Source organism: Mirounga leonina, unplaced genomic scaffold (assembly GCF_011800145.1).
Source record: "Mirounga leonina isolate KUSES-001 unplaced genomic scaffold, KU_Mleo_1.0 Mir_101664, whole genome shotgun sequence".
NCBI lineage: Eukaryota > Metazoa > Chordata > Mammalia > Carnivora > Phocidae > Mirounga > Mirounga leonina.
Genome location: NW_023270175.1, coordinates 28,953,007 through 28,960,343, shown reverse-complemented (window position 1 = coordinate 28,960,343; position 7,337 = coordinate 28,953,007).

The window sequence follows — 7,337 nt, the reverse complement described above, 5'->3', positions numbered from 1 at the left end:
CCGACAAACACATGAAAAGATGCTCGAATCATTAATCAGAGAAGTACAAGTCAAAACCACAGAGGGCACCACTGCACTCCAACTAGGATGACTATAGTAGTAATTTAAAAATAGGCAATAGCAAGTGTTGCTAAGGATGTAGAGAAATTGGATTCCTTATACAGTGCTGGTGTGAATATAAAATAGTAAAGTCACTTTGAAAAACAGTCTGGCAGTTCCTCAAAAGATTAAACACTGAGTTACCATATGACCCAGGAATTCTACTAGGAAAAACCAAGAGAAATGAAAATATACATCTACACAAAAATTTGTATGCTAATGTTCAGAGCCGCACTATTCATAAGAGTCAAAAAGTAGAAACAACCTAATTATCTTTTAACTGATTAATGGATAAATAAAATGTGGTATATCCATACAATGGAATATTTTTCTGCAATAAAAAGGAATTGAGGGGCGCCTGGGTGGCTCAGTCGGTTAAGCCTCTGCTTTTGGCTCAGATCATGATCCCAGGATCCGGGGATTGAGCCCCACACTCCAGGTTGGGTTCCCTGCTCAGCACAGAGTCTGCTTCTCCCTCTCCCTCTGCCTCCCTCCCCCCATCTTGTGCTCTCTCTCTCTCAAATAAATAAATAAAATCTTAAAAAAAGGAATTGAGTACTTGTATACATACTGTTTAGTATACATATGTATATTACCCAGCTCTGTCAACTGATAAGAAGGCCTAGGGGTAAGGGCCCCCCAGTAGCAACAAGCACACCTAGTATCCAGGTTTTAGCTTCTAATAGCATTCTTCATTGAGAAGAACCAGGACTCTTTTGGAAAATGATTCTAGATTCTAGGACTGGGGCCAGAAATATACAAAATGAGTCTGGAGCATCCTGTAATGCCAGAAAGTACAGAAAGGTAAGAAAGAAGGCAAGGAAGGAAGGATGGACACACCACAATGATGGACATGTGTCAAAGGGACACAGGAGCCAACTAAAAGAGCTCCCAATGACCAAATCTGGAACAATTTGAGCAAAAAAGTTAATAAAGTAGTATTGAATTATAACCCAAAGTATACAACAAATATCCATGTATCCATACTGATATAAATAATCAATACATAAATGAGGGGAGGCAAAGAGACAACCAGTGCAGAAGTCTGAATAGTTTATGTAAATAAATAGTTTATGTAATTGCCCTGTCTTGGGGGGGGTGGAGTGTAACTCCCCACCCCTTAAGTGTGGGCCACTCAAAGTGACTACCTTCCAAAGAGCATAGTATGGAAAGGGGGGAAAAAGTAACTTTGCAGTGAAGAAACCTGACAAACACTACTTCAGCCAGAAGATCAAGGTCAACATCAACAGTGATGTCTTGTTGATAGTGTGTATCATCCATGTGATGTGATGAAGATGGCACTTTTCCTCTGTGATCTTCCTCCCCAAAACCTATAATCAGTCTAATAATGAGAAAAAACATCAGAAAAATCCTAAGGGATATTCTACAAAATATCTGACCAGCAATCCTCAAAGCTATCATCAAAAACAAGGAAAGTCTGAAACTGTCACAACCAAGAGTAGTCTAAGGAGACATGACCTACTAAATGTAATGTAAATGTCACGTGGTATCCTGGATAGGATCCTGGAATAGTAAAAGGACTTTAGGGGAAAAATGAGAAAATATGAATAAAGTATGGAGTTTATTGAGGAATAACCTATCAATATTAGTTCATTAACGTAACATATGCACCATACCAATATAAGATGTTGATGATTAGGGAAATTGGGTATGGCAATACATGGGAACTCTCTGTATTATCCTCCCAAATTTTCCGTAAGTTTAAAACTATTGCAAAAAGTAAACTTTACTTTAAAAATTTTATTTATTTATTTGAGAGAGAGTGAGGGAGCGAGCAGGAGCGGGGGAGGGGAGAGGAGACAGAAGCAGACTCCCTGCTGAGCAGGGAGCCTGCCCGATGTGGGACTCGATCCCAGGACCCAGGATCATGACCTGAGCCGAAGGTGGACAGTTCACTGACTGAGCCACCCAGGTGCCCAAGTAAAGTTTATTTTTTAAAAAAAGAGATGATGTACTGATACATATGACAACATGGATGAGCCCTGAAAACGTCAGTCACAATAGACTACATATTGTACGATTCCATTCACGTGAGCATCCAGACTAGGCACATCCATCGAGACAGAAAGTAAACTGGTGGTTGCCCGGGGCTGGAGCAGTTGAGAGGAAGTGGGCAGTGAGTGTTAATGGGTCCAGGGTTTCTTTTGAGGATGATAAAAATGTAAAATTGATTGTGATGACAGTTGCACAATTCTTTGAATATACTGAAAACCATTGAACTGTATGCTTTACATGGATACATTTTATGGTATTGAACTATATATCTCAATAAAGCAGCTATTTAAAAGAATAAAAGCCCAGTACCCTGGGGGATGGTGGTGTGAGAGGTGTTTGGGAGGCAACCAGGGTCGCACTGGGGGCTGCAGTACACACCGGGCACCACCTCAAACCCGAATGCATTTTCCTAGCCTGGGCTGTTAGAGCAGGAAGAGGCTTCAGAAATCACCGGTGTAGCACCCTCGTTTTGTATAGAGGGAACCGGAGGCCCAGAGGGACACGAATATGCCAAGGTCACACAACTTGTTAATGCCAGAGTCAATGAACTAGAATTTGGGTATCCTGGCTCTGTTCAGTGCCTTTTATAACTGTCTCCTAAGCTGCCTTTAATAAGTTACCATGTGTCCATCTACCTCCACCAGGAACCTCTTCTCAGCTGGCGGTAGATGGAGAAAGGCAAATCATTATCAAAAGAAAAACAAAATAATTTTTTTCAGTTACTAAAAACCTAAATAAAATCTCCAGTTAGGTTCTTGTGGTAGCAACTCTGCTCAAAACTCATTTATTTTTTTAAATTTTTAAATTTTTATTTATTTTTTAAAAGATTTTTATTTATTTATTTGACAGAGAGAGACACAGCGAGAGAGGGAACACAAGCAGGGTTAGTGGGAGAGGGAGAAGCAGGCTTCCCATGGAGCAGGGAGCCTGACAAGGGCCTCGATCCCAGGATCCTGGGACCATGACCTGAGCCGAAGGCAGACGCTTAACTGACTGAGCCACCCAGGTGCCCCTATTTTTATTTTTTTTAAAGATTTTATTTATTGGAGATAGAATGAGCGGGTGGGGGGGAGGGGCAGAGGGATAGGGAGAAGCAGGCTTCTCTCTGAGCCAGGAGCCTGATGCGGGGCTTGATCCCAGGACCCCGGGATCATGACCTGAACCGAAGGCAGACGCTTAACTGACTGAGCCACCTAGGCGTCCCAAGAGCTAATTTATTTTTAAATATGCTGTATTCAGGGCACCTGGCTGGCTCAGTCGGTAGAGCATGTGACTCTTGATCTCGGGGTTGGGAGTTCAAGCCCCACGTTGAGTGTAGAGATTACTGAAAAATAAAATCTTTAAGGGGCTGTATAGTAATCTCTGCACCCAATGTGGGGCTCGAACTTACGATCCTGAGACCAAGAGTCGCATGCTCTTCCCACTGAACCAGCCCAGGCGCCCCCATATTCACATCACTTTTGTTCAAACAAACTATTGCTCCATCAAATTTAGTGTGGCTTTGTATGGTAATAAAAGGCAATTCCATCTACTAATACCGCTCAATTGAAAGGAATTCTGTTGCTTTATTAATTGCTCAATTAAACTACCATTGATTTTTTGCAAGTACATAGTTTGAAACATTCCCAATTAGCCTGTGCACTCTGGTCTAAAAAGACCTCTAAGATGCCTTCTAACATTAAGATTCTTCTAGGAGTCTCAATGTGTAGGAACAGGATATCTGTAATGTCAAAGCCCCAAGCAGTTCCCCAGAATTTGGCATGGTAACAAGCTTCTGTGCTCACACCCTGGGTAGGATAGCAATGTCAACACCTCCAGCAGAGCTGATAGAGCTGTCTTTCAGTCTGTCTGCAGGCTCTGTTTACATTCTGCAGGTTAGCTAGAAACACCCTCACCGCCACCAACCCCTGAAAAGATCTGCGGGTCAACTTGACATCATCTAGACTTTCCATGTACTGTATTTCTTCCTGTAATAAGCTCTCCTGCCACGTTACTTTATACGACTTCTGTGAAAAGAATAAATTAGGCTGAGTGTGAAAGCGTATGAACTATAGAGGTGTTGCCAATAATTACGAACAGTGGGAAATCAGCAGCAGATTTGCATGGTATTCTTTCAACTGGAACTTGGGCCATTTGGAGAGGGCTTGGTAAACCTGAAAGATGGAGTGGTCCAGTAATGTTTGGAGTCTTTAGTGAGGTGAAACTGGGACCTAAATAGCTGCAAGGAAGGAAAAGTATTTTAGAATGGGAGGTAACTGCTTGGAAGAAGATATACATAGATACACACACACACACACACACACACAGAACAACAATTATCTGATGATGAAAGACAGTCTCTTAACTGTTGAATATCCCCAGAGTCTAGCCTTGGTCTCTGTACTTCCTGAGCCACCTCTGCATTGATCACCCCAAAAGCCGAGTCCATATGATTTTCCTGAGCCTCAGACCTTTGGATCCTTCTGCCTCTTGATTATATTTACTGTAGTGTCCCATGCGCCCCCAAACCTGGACAGAACCAAACTAACTTATCATTTCACTTCCCAAAGCAAAATTTTCTACTCTATTTTCCACCCTAATTAAACTGCACCCATGTCTGCCTAGACATTTCTTTTCCCCTCACACTCCAATCCAACTTCCTCCTACATTTCCAGAATCCATGCATTCTTCATTCCCCCTGCCTTACTTGGGGCTTGTATTATGTATCCATTACTGTGTAAGAAATTACCCCAAATGTCAGCAGTCTAAAGCAACAGACACCTATACCTCACCATTTCTGTGGGCCAGGAATCCAGGCATGGCTGAGCTAGCTCAGGGTTTCTCTCAAGGCTGCAGTCAAGGTGTTGTCTGGGAATCCAGGGGTCACAAGGCTCCACTGGGGTAGGATCTGCTTTCAAGGTCACTGAAGTGGCTGTTGGCCTTCCTCAGATCCACTTCCAAGCTCACTCAAGTGACTGTGGAAAGGCCCACTGGTCCTAGCTGGCTTTTGACCAGAAACATCAGTTATTTGCCATGTGGGCCTCTCCATAGGGCAGCTCACAACATGGCAGCTGGTATGGAAAGTCACAGTCTTTCTGTAACCTGATCTTGGAAGTGACGTCCCCTCACCTTTGCCATATTCCCTTCTTAGGAGTGAGACAGTAGGTCCAGCCTGCACTCCAGGGGAGGGGATTACACAAGGGTGTGAATATCGGGAGGTGGAATCATTGTCCACCAGAGGGCCCTTGTCCTTTGTCTGGAATATAACTCACGCACTAGCATCCTCACTGACCTCCAGGCCCCCAGTATTTCTTCACGCCGGGCCATCCTCCACACTGAGACCTGAATAATATTCTTGCAAAAACAATCTTACTATGTGATTTCACTTCCAAAAAACCTCTGTTGGCAACCTGTGCTGCCCACAGGACAAAGTCCAAACCAGCTGACAAGCCGTTCAAGGCCTTCCATGATCTGTTCTTGGCTTCTTGCCTCTCTGGCCTCATTTCCTACCATTACCTACCTCCCTCCAGGTTCCTAGAAACAAACCAGGTTCTTTCCAGCCTTTCCAAAATTTCAGATGGGGTGAAGAGTATGTTCCTCTCTAGTTTAGTCTAGTCTAGTCTAGTCTAGTCTTCTGCCCCTCATCCTTCAGGGCACAGCTTCTCAGGTACCTCCTCTGAGACACTTGCCCTGACTCTCCCTGCTTTGTGCTCCGCAAGCACTTTGGATGTTGCTCTATTTGAGGAACTTGCACTGTGCCCGGCACATACCATGAGATACTTGATGAAGGTTTGCCATTTTCTTAAATAAAATCAAATCATGCTAGAGCTGTAAGAAATTTAAAAAGAGAAAAGAACCAAAGGGCACAGATGACCGAAGTTCAAATGAGGAAAGACTTGAATGGCCTGAGGAGAGAAAGGAGAGGCCTTGTCCAAGGTCACACTGCTACTCAGTGGCAGATCTGGAATAACCGATGAACCTAGCTAGACCTGCTCACATCAACTCAAGGGCTCTTGCCTCTACTGCCAAAGTGCCTTCACTACTTCTAGGCTCCCTGCTGTTCTCCCCCCCCCCCCCCCGCCACATCTATGATTCTCTCAAGGCGGGAAAAACAGAAGTTTAATAATAACTTCACAGGTGACGCTTCTCCATTCCTCTTTGGGGCCACGTAAGTCCTCGTACTGTCTCCAACTCGTGAGAACATGAACTTCCTTTATGGCAAGGTAGTGAGAATCACATTCTAATCTTGGCTAAAGAAACCCGAAGAAACTGAGTTCACTTTTCGGTTTTGGTTGCTAGGTAGAGATTGCTTGTGGGAGTTTGTGGCTCCCTGAGGAGGGTTCTGGAGCCCGCCCCCCAATCCCCATCCCCACCAGCAGTTGTATCCGCCTCCATTTTCCGCAAGGCCAGCCAGCACTCTCCTTTCTGGGTTACGTGGGTTTCCATTTCCAGGGCTCCGGACTCCAGGATATTCACGAGCAGCCAAGTATGGTCAGCAGAAGGTTCTCCTTTCCTTCTTCTTCCCCTTCTACTGAATAAACCCTTAACATACCAAAAAGAGCTGTCCAGAGATAACAAGGACCGGCAGCATGTGCCGCCTGAGGAGCTACAGTAGCAATGGCGACGCCAGTGACAGTCCCTGAAATCAGCCAGAACGAGGAATCTGACAGGAGGTGCTGAGGAGGCCTACGCGGCACCAGCTCAAGAGGTGCTGATGGGGGGGAGGGCCGGCCAGGGCAGCTGGCCGTGCTCTCCAGCCCTAAAGATATGGCTTAGGTCCTTGCTAGATATTGTGTCCTTTCCATGGGCAGAGAAGAGAACTAGGGCTCAAACTCTACAGCCAGCGAGTAAGTCTTTCAGAGCTTGCGCATTGCGATCAGACGGACTTCAAGTCTAGCTCCTCCCAAGGTCTGTCCATTAGTTGGCTTTCCTTGATCATGTCTTGTTCACCTTTCTGAGACTCAGGTGGCCCTTCTGTAAAATGGGGATAAAAGTAGTACTTACATTATAGCGTTGGTCTAAGTTTAAGTGAGATGATGCATGCAAAGGGCTTGTCACTCAATACATAGAAAATATTACCTTTATTATTCCAGACCTGCGAGCATCCAAAATGCCCACATTCCAAATGAACATTAGACTATGGCCTCTAGTACATCTCCCCACAGAGCTTTCCAAGCCAGCTACTCTGCTTACTAGCTGTGTGATCTTGGGCATGTTTCCTAACCTCTCTGAGCCTCCTATTT